Below are 16,142 nucleotides of genomic sequence, written 5' to 3' on the forward strand. Positions count from 1 at the left end.
TAAAACGGGGTCGCTGCAGCTGGGATTTTTTTCTTTCCTTTCTTCCTGCACATTGGCAGCCAGAAGATAGTAGATGGAAAACGAAGAGGTCTCACTCTGATATGATCCATTCTTAGAAATATCCTTATATAGTTCTAGAGCTGTAATGAATTGTTGATTTTATTAAACACAGAAAGTAAGTCGACAATTATTTCGTTTGTCGGTTTTAGTTATTTAAAAGCAAAGATGCCGAAGGGTCACTGATTTCAGCATCTCAAATGTGTTGCAATTATTTGTCATAACACAGCAAAGTGAATATCTTTGGTTTTTTAAAGGTTTTCATGCCAAACATATCTGCAAGCCATTGAAGACAGCGCATGCGTAGGGGTTAAGGACGCCCACGCTCGCAGAGCTGGAGGATAGACCAGGTTTTCCGCGGGTGAGTGTGTCGTCTTTTCGAAAGCATAGGCGATCTTCGGACGCTGCTGGTTTTTGACAGCAGCGGGGGAGCTGGTGAGGAGGAGAGCGGAGGATCCGTGCGGACCACAGCTTGCTGCTGCAGCGGCTGAGGGGGACGGACACACACATACCCTACATACAGTCATTGGCCGGGCACGGTCCCTCAACCACACACACGCACACGCACGCACGCAAACATACACATACACATCATTTTCTACAGCATCACCTCACACACTCACAGCCGGGGGAGGAAACAGGAGCCGGTTTGCAGACGGTGAGTTTGAATATACCTCTCTGTCTCTCTCTCATTTTTCTTTCTCTTTATGAAGACGGGGATAGTTATCTTCAGTGTCATCGTATGTGGCTTGAGAATAATGGTGCAGTGCATGTGTCAAATCGGAGCTTCTTTTTTTTCATCTACCACGGCATCCCGGTGATGCTGGTTGACTAGGATGACCAGGTGCAAATAATATAGCAATATGGAGGCGCCTGACGCCGACTGTCGTTTTTTTTTTCTTCTTCTTCTTCTCTTTTTTTAAAATAAATCTGGATTCTGCTGAGCTTCAAAGGCAGACCATTGCAGTCTGTGCACTCACCGCACTGCATGCGCTGCATCTTGAGGAGGAACCATCAAAGCAAGCAGAGGGGAGGGAAAGCAATGTGTTGATCGGCCGTTGTGTTGAATGAATTTATTCAGCGGTGGTTGCAGCAGCAGCAGCAGCGCGGTTATTGTTGCTGGTGCCGGCCGGTGCAGGCAGGCCCTTCAGCGCTGAGAGGATTATTTGATGTCTGCCAGTGATGCTGCCAGCTGTAAGCTCAGCTCCTCTAACTAACCTTTCAAAAGGTTTGGGAGCAAGCCCACTAAGGCCTTGTTTTCACGTATCAGATTTAGAGATGTAGATAGGCCAGTCAGCAGGTGACTATTGATCAACAGGAAACCAGCAGCCTCCCATTCTTTATTATTGATCAACATTTCTCATTGATTTTTACATAAAAATAAAACTCAGGGCTCCATGAATGAGAGTTATTGGTGTTATTTGCACTGGGGTTTCCCCCCCCCCCCCTCAAAGTGTTGCCAAATGCTCAACAGCTGTTTGTCACAGAATGGAAAATATGTGTACTGATGTACAGACAGTATGACAAGAGATTCAGTTGACTTTCGATTGGTCACATTCAGTGGAAGAAGACAAATGTTATAGGTGAATTGACTGATTTCAGGACTATTAATAAAAGAGCTAATTTAAATCCTGTTTGTAAAGGATTTAATTATAAGCCTCATGAGGTCAGGAAGAGAGCTAAAATAATTCTTCTATTAATGGATTAATCAATCTGACAATAAATCTAATCACTGATGAAACATTTCAGTTGATTTTCTAAGCAAATGTGCCACCTGTTCTCTCGTTTTTGCTTCTTTAATGTGAGGATTTCCTGCTTTTCCTTGTCACATACGATAGTGATATGGACATTTTTCCCATCTTCAGACATTTGAGGCAAAATGATGAGTCGAATAATTGAGCAAATAACGTGCAGATGGAGCAGCCACAGTCAAGATTACAGTGAGCTGTATGCATCCTCATATGAATGATGTGTGGTAAATGGAAAAACAGGGTGATTGTATCTGATATGATGCTATCTACAGTATGGTGGAGATGTTGAAATTCTTTGTGTGTGTCTGTGTGTCTGCGAGGGAAGATAGGTGATCAACATTTTCACATGTCTGGATTTGAGGTGAGAAAATGTGTTCGTAGTGCAGCTATTCCAGTGTCTTACTCCCCTATTGCTGAATAACAAGCTCTTTTAAAAGGCCTTTATTGTTGCCACATTGTGATTTCAGTGAAATGATGGATGCAGAGTTGTCCTGTGTAGCCCGTGTTATTTTGTTGCAAGGATCTTTGCATATATATCACGTTGTATGAATGGTGATACATACAACAGATGCCTTGTAATAATGTTTGCAGTATTCAGTATGTAACCAGTGGGTATCACACCTGACAACACGACAAGCCACGAGTAGGAAGAGTCATTGTGATGATAATACGAGTGTGAGTTATTTCATGCACATCTGCTGTTGTTGTAACACAGGATGGGGTGAGTTCAGTCTGAGCCTCAACCATACGTCATGCCCCATACAGAGATCTTGTATGGATCTTGTATTTTCCATGTAAATTCCAAGTCAAGTTTTGCTGTGGATCTGCAAGCTCTGTCATCGTTTGGTGAATGTAATCAGTTGCTGTGAATTGGAAAGCCTGTACTGTTGTACTCTGCAAACCTGAAGCTGCACCAGAATGCTAATATCAGCCTGTTAACCTACATTTCGAAAGCTCTAGTCAGCATTTCATACTGTATTCTTGTGTTCAGCGACATAGTGAGAGCTGAGGCAATAGACTATGTCCCAGTGTCTCCCTCTTATTTCTGTGTTGTCCTCTCTGAATAACTGCCAACCCTCAGCAACATGCGACAGTGAAACTCCACAGTAAAACAGGCCTTTTTAACAGTGCACATGTTGACACTTGACAGTGGGGAGAGAACAGGTTTAAAACAATGAAATTAAATGATGGCCACTTGTTCCATTAATTCGAGCATCATTTATCAGATACAAAAATACAAAACTTAATCTTTCCACATATTTAAAATATTGAACATCTGGCTTGTTAAAGTGATCATTTTGTCAAGTATGCTACCATGTAGCTGTGGCATGTCATGGCCTGGCAGGTACTGTGTGTGGGCACCAATAACCACTGTTGCAAGATCTCCCCCCTTGAGACATGACTTGAGTTTCCTGCGACACCCCCCCCCGCCATTACTCATGGTGGACGGGGTGTCGCCGTCGCTCTCCCGCTCTCCCGTTTATCCATGGCCCATTAGACACGAGTCAGGTAATGGAGCTCATGGCTGCTTTAGGTGCATTGTCATTCAAGTGATGACACAATATTGAGACGAGGGAGATGCATAATATTGTTTTCAGGCTGATTGGGGATCAGGGTTCAGGTCAGCTCCCTTTCATTTCACTCAGGTGAGACTCAAACTGACTTGTGAGGGTTATAGCTTTTATTCTCTATACCTTTTTTTTTAATATGGATTATAGCTTTTAACAGTTGAATAGTTTCTGTTGATTTTATATAAATTAAGATGGCCAATATCAGCATTAAAAACATGATCAATATCAATCTAATTCAATTTTTACTGCCGATATTTGACTGTTGCATCCCTAATATTCTGAGGAAATGTTTGCGCATCCACATCTGTCCAGCTGCATAATGTTGCTTATATTTTGTGTTTCTGTAACTGCATGCTATACTGCAGTGATGCCTTGGATTCTCGGTCCCTGCACTGCTTCAGGCTCTGCCACAACAAGAAAACAATGCTTCTTTAAAAAAAAAAAAAAAAAAGAATTCTCTGAGGCTACATAAGCAGCCGCCAGAGAAGTATGCAGGTGCACATGTTATGAAATCCTAGCAGGAGCATCCTGATGTCTCAACATCTATGAGACTGTGAGCCAATGAATACAGTTAGCACTATGGATTCTTCCGTATGCTTTGAGTTAATAGCATCAGCAGCACCCTGCAGCGATGATGGTGCCCCCCCCCCCCCACCCCCCACCCAGACATATATAGATACACACACACACACACACACACACACACCCTTGGCTCACAGCTGGACATGTTTGGGTGGCTGTTTTCATTAAGGTACGGGACACATTAAATTAGCATGACTGGCTAAAGATTGATGAATTGGAAAATGGGGGAGAGTTAAAGCCGGGGCTGGAGTGTGTGACATTCTGCTGCTGCTGGTGGATTTCTCAGAGAGCAGATGCTGTTGTTTCTCCCTGCTTTCCTCAGAAGACAGATGGTTTTTTTGTTGTGTGTGTGTTTGTCTGTGTGTATTTTTCCTTTTTTGGAGGATGGTGTTATAGTTGGAAGATGGGAGACACCCAGTTCTTTGCACAGTGAAACACTGTGAGAAATCTTGCGTAAGTCAAACAAGTCTGATTTCAGACAGTTTAATCTCAGGTGTCACATCATCCTGGTACTTTCCTACATCACAGCCACTTAGGTGATACCGTATTCCAGTTTACTATGAATAAACACACTCAGTGCATTATTCTGGGAAGAGGTCTGCTACCAGTGATGTGATTTCTTAAACACTAAGCTTGGACGATTAGTTGATTAGTCGATCACAGTTTATTTGATTAATGAGTTTTAACCTGTTTGACCTGAGCAATTTAAATGTCACTTTGGACTCTGGGAAATAAAGCTATTTTTAATTTTTAATTTTAATTTTGTAGACATAATGATGATTCAGAAAATAATTGCCACTTTAATTGATAATGAAAATAATTGTTATTTGCAGGCCAGCACAAATCAACTCACACAGTGTATCACGTGAGAGCACAGAGGGAGAAGGAAGGGGAGGAAAGGAGAGGAGAGGAGAGGAAAGGATAGAAGAGAAGAGAAGAGGAGAGAAAGAAGACTGAGCAGAACTGGGGGAAGAGAGCAGTGGCGAGAAACACAATGTTGGAGAGCAGACAAGGGGAATGAGTTAGTAGGAGGAAACTAGATCTGCAGTGAATAGTGGAGAGGAGAGGAGAGGAGCGAGGTGCTGCTGTGATCACCAGCTGTGCAAGGCCACATCTTCAGTGCAGCAAGACACTTGAGATTAACAAAAGGAGACATAGCATGCCGCTCCTGCGCAGGCACGCACGCATGCACATAAATAAGCTTAAAGGCTCAGTAATGACACTTTTATCCATCAGACATTCATCTTTTGTCTTCTATTTTTTTTTTATTAAAAACGTCACCTGTAGGTTTGAGTCTGCTCGGAGGCTGCAGGTGATGTTGTTTGTGTGGATCAGGTGGGCAACAGATGGGAGAGTGGGTGAGAGCACAGAAGTTGCCAGACTGATGGCGGCTGTCATTTCGCTGAGTGTGAAGACACATCGGCATCTCTGTCTGAACAGCCGATTTCATTACATACACCGAGCCATATGCAGGCGAGGATTATCTGTGTCTCGCTGCAGGTGCATTGGACGTTTGCGACACAGTTGTTTCACAGCCTCGTCAGGTTTTCTCTTTGGAGGAGAAAATCATATCTATACGCATATGGTCATGTACAGTATATCCTCTTTTTTTTTTTTAGCTAGTGTTAGGGAAACAAAGATGTATGTTCAAATCCCAGCGGTGGGAGCTTAATTCATTGTACAGTAGGCTTAAAAATAATATTACCCCCATCCACCAGAATCTTTGTCACAGCTCTAAAATGATTAGTGAGGATTTAGGTCAAAGAAGCCATTAAAGAGCTCCTCTTATCACACCAGACATCCAATTGGTTCAAGGCACCGGCATCACATGGTGGGTGTGAACCAACGAGCCTTAACAATGATTATTAAAGTTGTTTTTACAGGGTATAATTGAATCTGTTGGCTATGAGTGATTTTTTTTTTTTTTTTTTTTTTTAAGATTTATATGCTGCTTTGGAAAACTGCATCATTACTTTATATGGGAGGATGAATGTTTGAGCTTGTTTTCTCATACGTATCTTTTCTTACCCCCAGCACCGAGGAGAGATTAGTTTAATGGGAAATGTATCTTAGGGGCCTTCACACATGATTTGTAGAGTGTGTAATTATGTATTGCTCTTTTTAGGCCAGAAGCTGACAATGTTCACACTACACCTACACAGGAGCCTAATACTCCACCTTATGGTAAATCGCTAAAGAACATTCTGCTAACATTTGTAAGAAAAAATACTTAACAAGTACGAGCCCAGTCGGTCAGTAGATATTTTAGGCTGAGCATCTGCTTATCATCAATATGTGTATGGTGTGGGAAAGGCGGCTCCGGTTCAATGGAGCCTGCATGTGTCCTCGATCCTACTCGTCTGACCCCCCGAGAGAAGGCCTTTCTGTGGCCAGCCCGCCTTCAATGAGAGCCCTCCGCTCACACTGAAAGAATGCCTTTGTAGAAAAAGATAAACTGTCCAGAAAGCTGAGGAGCATGGAGAACAGAAGCGGTTCTCAGTGTGGAAAAGTCATCTATCAGTTTAAGATGCATCTGCTAACTGATAAACTAATTAAAAGCGGACAGATGCCGCGTTTATGGGCCTTGAAGAGAGAATGAGAGACACATAACATCTGCCTTGTTAATCATGTTTAATACTTTGTTTATTGCAACTTTTAATTTCATTTGAACTGTGTGATCCACATGCCCCCAACTGTGGAAAACCCCCATATGAAACAACTCATATCTCCGGCCGTCAACACCATAACACACATAAGAGCATTTTAATTTGTAGCAAAACTACACACACTTCACATTTTATCGGTCATGCCATTTGGGAAAATGTGTCAGATTTATGTGTCAGATTTTGACAGCCACTGGGTTGGTGGATAATGACACATTCTGGATGAGAATGACAGAAATTACAAGTTTTCTATCCGCTGATTTGATGATAATTTGCCCCTCAGTTGTAAACAGCACATAAACCTATTTAAATGTGGTCTCATCACATGTCCATGTCAACAGACCTGACGCAGACCGGGCTGTTGGGACTATGATTTAAGAGTAAGTCATTTCCTGTTTGTTCTTACTCAGCATCATTTGATGCTTCTGAATGTCGGCCCATAAAAGTCAATGCAGTTTCACATCAGTGATAACACCCCACCCTGTCACTCTAGCTCTGTCCTCTCTCACTCTCTCTTTCACCCTTAAATCTGCTGAGCTGGCTGGTTTTTAGGCTGCCAGATACTCTGCATTGTCCGATCAGAGCCGTGCTGCTTTACTCACCTTGCCTTTTCGCTCCCTGACATAGCTCAACCGTGGCTGCCGCTGCTGCTCTAGCACTTTAGTTTATTGCAGTTGGATGTGAGATATTCTAACCACCCTTCAGAAGAAGAGCACTCCTCTGTAGTTTTGCACTTGTGTGCAACAGGAACTCTTTTCATCTACTCGAGTTGATTGTTCTCATTAAAGATAATTCATATCGGCGGAAAGTTTCGGTGATTCTCTGTGGCTGGTTCACATCAAACAGAGAAACAGATAGTGGTCAGGCCTTTTTCTGCCAAATTAGCCGCTCTAGCGGCCTGACTGGTCTCTGTTCTGACGGGAAGAGATAACCCTGATGTCCCTGCTCAGATTGCTAAGATACACAGTGATGATACACAGACTGCAAGACTGAAATCAGACAGACTCCCTGCACAAAGAGAGATGTAGAGCCATAGAGGATTTCATTTCTGACACATACTGTATATTCAGTTAAAAAAAGATGATAAATAAAGAAGATGCTGAGAAAAATGAACATCTTTTTTGTGATTATGGATCAGTTCAAAACATATAATGGATATTTCTAAAATAATAATAAAACGTATATGTCATTATGCATACTGTATTATTAAGAGCTATTAATCTTTTGGATGACGAATAATCATTTATCACCAGAAAGCAAAAACTTTACGGCGCTTCAAAATCTCAATTAATGTTGCAATCCATAATGCAAAAATGAACCGTCTCTCTTACTAAAGATGTTCTACTTAACCTTTTTCTAGATGATAATAGAACAGTTTCCTGGCGGCACACTGATAATTAACTGTTTTAATGACTTGGCTGGGAGCCAGTAGATGAAGTTTTGGCGAGAAGGCCATATGTTTCAATGATGAATGTGCAGTGTTGTTCCTCCTCTCGTTGAAGAGGTGTGTTATGCTATGAAATGTCTTATCGACATTTTTGCCCCTCCGATATCACCATGATTACCTTTTGGCACATGATATTTGAAAAGCAAGCATTTCTTTGCTAATTGTTTCACATGGAAAAGCTCGTTGTGCCATAAAATCACATGATGAAACATGACATTTGAACACATCCACGTTTTTTAAAATTGTAATCACTTCCATGCCTGCGAGGGCTACACACAGCTTTGCTCCCACTTCGCCTGTTTGCCCAGTTTTTTTTTTTTTTTCCCACCCTGTGTCTTCCCAGCATTTTCCCACCATATGCACACTGCTGGTATTGACCCTCAACCCACTCCATCTCTCCTCCACTCTCCGCTCTGATCCGTGACTCACAAAGCCCATTTAACCTTTACCCAGCTAAATGCAAGCCAGCATTCGGCTGCTACCCACTGGCTGCAAGAACCACACATCACTTTTCTTTTTTTATTGTTTCTGCTAGTTTTTACTGGAGTGTTGGGGAATAAGGCTCTTGGCTGACTTTGTCGATTCGGCCTATTCACCTGATATCTTCAACTAGAGGCAAGTCCGTGTATGTTTTTCTGCACTACACATCATGTGCAGTAAATGGCACACCTCTTAAACCTCAAGACGAATCAGAACGAAGAGGAAACTGGCTCCCAGACCCCTGGCATTGACTATAATGTATCAGCCTGTCCTTTCTAAAGCACAGGAAACCCCTCTGCTTTGTTATATATTCATTCGAGCCAGTCATCCATTACAGCTATGTGATATATTACCTGCAAGATGTTCACTCTACAAAAGATCCATTAATAAGTGGAAGAGCAGCTAGTTTTCTAAAATGGGTATCACATACTTTTCCCACGGTGGTTTCCTCTGTGTACGCACTCACATAACCAGGTAACACGAGCTATCAGGTGTCAAGGCAAGGGAGTGTCCCTTACTGTTGGATCACATTAACAGTAACTTGTTTGGTCAGCAATTATACAGTTAATACAGTCACTCTCTCGGGTATTGTCCCACACTTTAAATTTAACTTGGCTTAGTCAGCTGTGCAAATACAATATGTATTGGTTTTCTTAGCCTTCTAGCATAATAAACTTTTTAAAAATTTTTAATTGTTAGTCAAACAAAACAAGCAATATAAATGAGTGTACTTGGGCTTTTTTTTCTATTTTCAGACATTTTTTAACCAAATGATTAATGGATTCCTTGAGAAAATAATAAGCAAATTATTTGATAATAGAAATAATCTTTGGGGCGCCTCATGGCTCACTTTGTAGAGTGCGTTTGAGTGCGACCTATGGCCCTCTGCTGCATGTCATCCCCCTCTCTCTCTCTCTCCCTGACTTTCCTGTCTATTTCTCACTATACTATCTTAAATAAAAGGCAATAAAATGGTGTGGGTGAGATCAAGCCAGTGTAGGCTGTTTATTCTGTCTGAACTATATGGCTGTTAGTTATATGGCAAGGTTGGCTGTAGGGTCCCTTTAGCCATGAGAGATTAATCGCGTTTGAATAATTGATATCCTCACACATATAGATATGCAAAAATATGTCTCCTATCTTCTTCCTTAGAAGCACCACCACTGCTTTGGTGTATCAAAGCCAGGCCACTAAATGCTATAGACAGTGATGAATTATTGAGTGCTTTGCTCTTCATCACTTGCACTCACAATCCTCCATGTAGGTCGAATTTGGGAGGATTGGGGATGTAGCATCCTTGTTCTGTCAGAGAAATGGGAGAGTTGCGCAGGCTTTCAAAAAATCAGGTTTTGGATTTGTTGGTTGTTCCATCATCTTTTTTCTCCATCCGACTTCTCCTGTCATCTTTTTGTAATTTAGAATTTACTCAATCATGGGTTTTTCCTCAGCCTAGACCCAAACATTCGCCTTCACATTAACACACTGATTGATAATGTGTATCAGGTATCACAAATCCATAAGTGTCAGCACATGGGGTTGTACTGACACAAAGGTTATTGATCTTGGGATTAGGGCTGGGGACCCCGAGGGCGTCAGTGTTGCTGAGAGCAGAAGCCCCTGTTTTTAGACAGCTGTGTGATATCTCACAAGCTCATTAACACAGGCTGGATGGAGTCGAGTGGGTTAACTCAGTTTACCTTTGTTAGCCAAAATCCCTGCGGTCAGATAGGCACTTTTTTCTGACGCAGTCTCTTCCAGCCAAAAGGAAGGGGATTCAGTTCTCATTACAGCCTTATGATTTTCACGGTAAGTCATGTTTTAATGTGCAAGAGACACAGAGCTGCTATCCTGCTCAATACCTCCTCTCTTTTTGTTGACTCTCCTTCCAATTCATCTTTTGACTAAGAGTGGAATAATTGTATGACCAACAAACAAAATGCACCAAGTGACGCTATAAAGATTTAGTTTTACTCAAATGAACAATAAAAATTTTGTTCTGTAGAGACCAGAATGTAATTATTCCTCAAACAGGGTATAACCTTTAATAGGCTGGTAAACATAACAGAGGGCGCATTTGCACAGATGGAGTTGTACTCGACTGTCCCAATGTAAACCCTGGGCTGCTTTGCTGCGAGGTACACTCATTAGCTCAGACAGCATCTGTTTTTAGAGTACCAAAGTGCTGACTGGGGCCTTTGTATAGAGATAGCTACAGCCTCTCTTTTACAGCTGGGTCCGTGCTGTCTGGCCTGCCATGAGCTCAACACCGCTGGCCAACAAGGCAGCAGAGCCCTGTGGGCAGCAGTGAATAAGCGTATGTGTGTGTGTGTGCGCGTGCATGCGTGCGTGCAATGAGAGATTGAGTGATAGCAAGCTGCTAGGGTCTGCTACTTTTTTAGCGCCATTACAGAGCCTAGGCTTTAGGTCCATGTGTGAAGTTTTCCTCCCAGTGTTATTGATCTTGCTTCAGATTTCTTTCTTTTCTCTTTTTCTATCGTACTGAGGCCGAAGAGGTGATGCACTTTCCTTTAAGGAAGTGTGTCAGGAAAACTTTCCATATGTTGACAAGGACATTTTATGAAAATACTTGGAGTTGGCTCAAGGACAGATCATGTAGACCTGTGGTTACGCTCGTTTGTTGATTCCTTTTTCTATTGATCACCTCGAATGGGTTTGACTTTCCTCTAAGTCATATTGTCCTGCAGGTTTAGAGCCTGGCTGTATGGGAAAAAATGCTCTACATCTATAATGATTCAGGTCATCATCCATGTTGGCTATTAGCCTTGTAGTAGCAGAGGTTGGTTTCACTCGTTGGACATGATCCAATGAAGCTAAAACCAGGATAACTGTATAATAGAAACAGTTGCTTTGAAAATACAACAGCATTGTTGTATTAAACCTAACTATCACTGTCACTTGGGGACAGCACAACAAAGGCAACATCAACATATTCTCATCTTATAAAGTTGATGTGATTCGCATTCATTTGGACTCTTATTTGTTTCCACATGATGAATTGAAGTCCAGTATTCACTTTTTTTTTAGCTCTGTTTTGCTTCCCATTAACTCCCATAAGAAATATCCGACTCCTTAGCTGCTGAATGCTGCACTATGTTCATTAGTCAGCTGCTAACTACCAGTAAAGTTGAGAGCAATAAAACCAAAACAATGAATTGAAAGATGCTAAAATGCTCCGAGAAGAGGAGGGCTAGAGGACTTTATTAGAGCCTTACTTCATTTAAACTCATTTTAAATCAAACAAGTTTCAGACGATCTAGTTTACTTTAGACACTGTGATTTTCTGAAGAAGAGACGAAGGAAGGAAGAGGTGTTGATTATAGGGATTTGGGAAACAGTCAGAGATTGGCAGGTGTGAAAGGAACACCTCTTCAAATATTGATTTCTTCTGCTCCAAAAGCCAAGCTAACGGTGTCAAAGGATAGATATAGTCAATCCTGCTCACTTCCAAGATTGGTGTCAAATAATGAGGTTATTGGGACACACACAGTGAATCTTTTCTCAATGGATTGTCAGCTACGGTGACACTATTGTATCAAATTAGCAAAAGAGCGGATGTTTGTGTCCAAAGAGTTTTAAAACGGTGGGAGTGTGATATTAGCGTGTTGTAAACCTGTGATCTTCAATGCTTTCAGACTGACGCGGCTGATTCTGTGGTTTGTTTTGTCTGAGTGCTGGCCAGTGTTGTTGTTTCACTGGGAATTTGTTTAATGAAAATCAGGGCAAAAGGTGGGAGGCAAATGAAGTAGGTTTGTGTGTGCGCTCGTGGGCTCATGCGTATGTATGTGTGAATCCATGTGTGCAAACTGCAGCAGATAGATTAACGTGTGTCCGGTTCACGCTACAGCAACCCTATGTGCCCACTGCGGGAGGGAAGCAGCAGCAGCGTCACTGCATGACTGAACCATGACAGCATCCAAATAAGTCCAGCCGTGCTCTTTCATTTTCAGGTGAGGTCATGAATCATGGCCTTCACATGATTTAGGATGGCCTCAGGAACTTGTGCATGTGGCTGCCACCGATTCATTGGGGCTTCTTTTGTTAGCCCACAAAATGTAGCCACATTAACAAAAGCTGAGAGCTACAGAGGCTAAAGCCATGCGATGGGCTATTGAGTGTTTATTTGACCGCGAGGGCCATAAACAAATATAGCACTTATAAGTAAAAAAAAAAAAAAAAAAAAGCAAAGCATGCAAGCGCAGTCATTCAGCTAACACAAGAGCTCTGGCTAGTGCATGAATCTGTTGTTGGGATAGCGCTGTGTTTTGTTTGCTCGTAGCCTCAAGTTCTTACAGAAGTGGACTGTTAATGTCAGGTCTAGCCAGTCTAGTGAAGTGTATGCTTTTGAGCTTTCACATTCAATCTAGTAGCAATGCTGAGTGGAGTGTAATTAGTCATTTTGTGTTAGTCAAACACACACACACACAAACACACACACAGCACAGCACAGATTATCACATCTCACTCCAATCCTGCACACACTACATATTAGCAATTCACTGTTCGCACTGTCACCTTATAATGTTCCTGCTGTCCCTTTTGAAATGTTTGAGCAGGTATTCCAAACCTTTCTTCTACAAAATACATATATATAGCACTAATTTGCTTTGCCAGATGGACCTTCCTCATCCTGTCTTGTGCTTCAAATCTCTCTGTTGATTTGTTCCATGTTTAACAAGACCACAATCTTTCCCTACAAAAAGGTAGAGATGGCTACGGTAAGCCAGTGTTTAGTGAGCAGGGCCTATTTACGGCAATCTTGAATTTTTGTAGCAATGCAATGAAGCACCTTGATTTGTCAGGTATTTGATTTGACGGATTAGCCAAAAACAGGCATTCCTAACAGTTTCTCGGTTTATTATTCCGTTAACCCTCATAAAGGATTTTATCCACTTTCCCCACTCGTAATCATGCTTTGGTTGGCAGGGTCGATATTTGTTTTGTCTCTTTTGATACAAAACCGAAATTTACTGAACATAATTTTCAGAAGGCAATATTTTTTTTTAGGTTTAACAGGTTAATGTATAAATGAATATAAATATACATTGAGTTGTAGTTGCTATAATGAGATTCTTGGTGCGATAAGACCTTGATCAAGATCAGGAGCCCATTGACTTTAATTGGAAATGTACTGTCTTGGTACTCGGTCCACAGAAAGGCCATACTGTATGTGAAAAATCACCCTTTTCTGTGGCTGGGGCTCACCTTGGGGTTATCAGTGTCAGGTGCCATCACACTGATGGTAAAACCACGCCTCTAATAAGTTTGATCAAAATCCTGATTTGGGGCTGACGCATCTTCAATCTGTTCTGATCCATACCCACGCATCTGCACGGAAACCCTGAGGGACCCTGAGGAGGGGCTTGTAAATGGGAAAACAAGATGAAACTCCAGTTCGCATGTTCCTTGATATTTTCTAAAAATAGCAAACTCAGTAATGTCATCTCCTGCTATTGCTCATTTCCAGTTTTGATCTTCCTTCAAAGAGTTTTCTGTCGCACGATTGCTGCAGGATATACCAATTACACAGCTGTGCCGTGCTGCGTCTGTGTGGTGTGAGACTGGCAGAGCAGTAGAGTGCGTATGATAAAAAAAAAACTACAATCTGGCATCACTCCTCGTGCTGTGGCTTTGTCGAACCATTAAGAAAAAAAGTGATATCCGATTTACAGTCATCTCACTGTGTAACGGCTACGCTGCCAAACGGAATGTAGTGAGTGTAATATCTGCACGTCTGAGCAGCCTTTTGTGTCAGCTTGTCGCTCCCTCATCAAAGCTTTTAAGCCTGAGAACAAGGTTTTTTTTTGTGAGGAGTCCTAAATTAATGAGCTCACATACAGAAATCCCTCTCCACTTGTGTTACTTATATTAGAAGGCCTCAATCCTCTGCCCCTCTTCTTCTCTCCTTCTGTGGTAGGTGGAAGACATGCAGTCAATATTAGATGTCTCCCAGGCATCCTATAGGTCCATACCCTCCACTGTTTGCCCTCCCTTGTCAACAGCCCCCTTTTTGTTCCTCACACTCTCATTTCCACTTTTCCGTTTCTTATTGCGTTCCCTCTACATCTGTCTCCATCTTTGTCTTTCCCTCGCCGCCCTTTTGTGTTGTTCCTTTAGATAAGACGGTCTCTAGGCTGCCGGTTACATGGGCATTTTTCAGGGTGTTTCTGACATGTCATGTCGCTGACAGCCAAGTGCTCCGGATGTCATTCTGCTCGACTCTCTCCACGCTAGTTAGAGCCTCTCACATCTTGGTGTTTCTTCAACAGTGTAGGCTACCCTCGGGTCGTTTTGTAAAAAGAGGGTCAGAGGCCAGTTGCTGCTATAAGAGTTTAATTATGAATGTTCTGTAGAGGAAGTCATAATGTAAGCTGGACAGGTCTTTTTTTGCATCCGTGTGCAGGAGTGCATGTTTGTGTTAAATGGGGTTTCCAAGTCCCCGCCCCCCCTCCCAATCGTAGCCTTGGGGGTCATCCCCCTGCACAAATCCTGCATTAACATAGAAATCACACTCTGTGGCTGACCTCTCTCTCTCTCTCTCTCTCTCTCTCTCTCTCTCTCTCTCTCTCTCTCTCTCTCTCTCTCTCTCTCTCTCTCTCTCTCTCTCTCTCTCTCTCTCTCTCTCTCTCTCTCTCTCTCTCTCTCTCTCTCTCTCTCTCTCTCTCTCTCTCTCTCTCTCTCTCTCTCTCTCTCTCTCTCTCGCTGTGACCGATTTAATGGAGCTCAGCATCATATGGCGAAGCATTTCATCTGCATCACTCTGGCTAAACGGCCCATCTTTCTCAGTCATATTACAAATCTTATTTTTCTACAGTCAGTCTGTTTTTCCTCTGTTCCTCCCGGCCTCCCCGCTCTTCTGTTGCTTGCTGTCACTCTAATGTTTCCTCTCTCCCTCTCTGCCCTACTCTCTCTCTCTTTCATACACTCCCTCTGTTGGAGCTGTAAAATGAGTCTGATGATTGGATCCAATCCCCATAGAGCATTCATACCTGATACATTTTTACAATACCCCCCTACCCCCCCCCAGCTTTCAGTTGTAGAAACCTTAGCAGAGGCTCAGAAGCAAAGGAATGCTACTTCCTACTGTTCCTTAATCTTGATTTATCTTTCGTGCTCTTACCGTCCGTGTGTACGTGTGACATTCTTGATCATTGTGTGCATTGTGTGGTGTCGAGTGGGAACAGCGTGGTTGGGAGGACGTTCCCTTTAACCTCTGGAGGGAGGGGAGAAACTAACTTTCAGGAGGCAGTAAATCTCTCTGATTAAACCCAGCTCTCTCTGACTGCTCTTTTTGTGTGGGACTAGACTGTGTGTGTTGTCTGTCATCTGAAGGATGCTCACAGACAAAATTAGAAAAAAAAAAATCCTTCGAAAAGCCATGGTAACCCTCCCCCCTCCCTCCCCTCCTCTCAATCTCTGTCACACAGACACACACATACAAACATTACAAGGGAATGTATGGGTTGGAGACGCTCAGTGGAGACTTCAAAAGCAGCCGTAAAAAGGCCAACCTGAAACAGGCCGGTGGCATTTTTCAGTTCCTTTTATACAATTTTTACTGTTTGAATGGACA

At 42.4% G+C, this 16,142-nt stretch overlaps 1 protein-coding gene across 7 annotated transcripts in view; it reads left to right on the forward strand.

The window, feature by feature from the left end:
• The first annotated feature begins 429 nt into the window (after window positions 1-429).
• The window catches only part of nrcama (neuronal cell adhesion molecule a), a 55,437-nt gene continuing 39,724 nt past the window's right edge, over window positions 430-16,142 (forward strand). For 4 of the 7 annotated variants that reach the window (XM_056368165.1, XM_056368167.1, XM_056368163.1 and 1 more), the window contains exon 1: window positions 430-715. The gene's annotated coding sequence lies outside the window, so the exon portion shown is untranslated. The remainder of the gene's footprint in view (window positions 716-16,142) is intronic. The other 3 variants (XM_056368160.1, XM_056368164.1, XM_056368162.1) reach the window with 1 other exon arrangement.

The sequence above is a fragment of the Seriola aureovittata genome, chromosome 22 (assembly GCF_021018895.1).
Source record: "Seriola aureovittata isolate HTS-2021-v1 ecotype China chromosome 22, ASM2101889v1, whole genome shotgun sequence".
Taxonomy (NCBI): Eukaryota; Metazoa; Chordata; class Actinopteri; order Carangiformes; family Carangidae; genus Seriola; species Seriola aureovittata.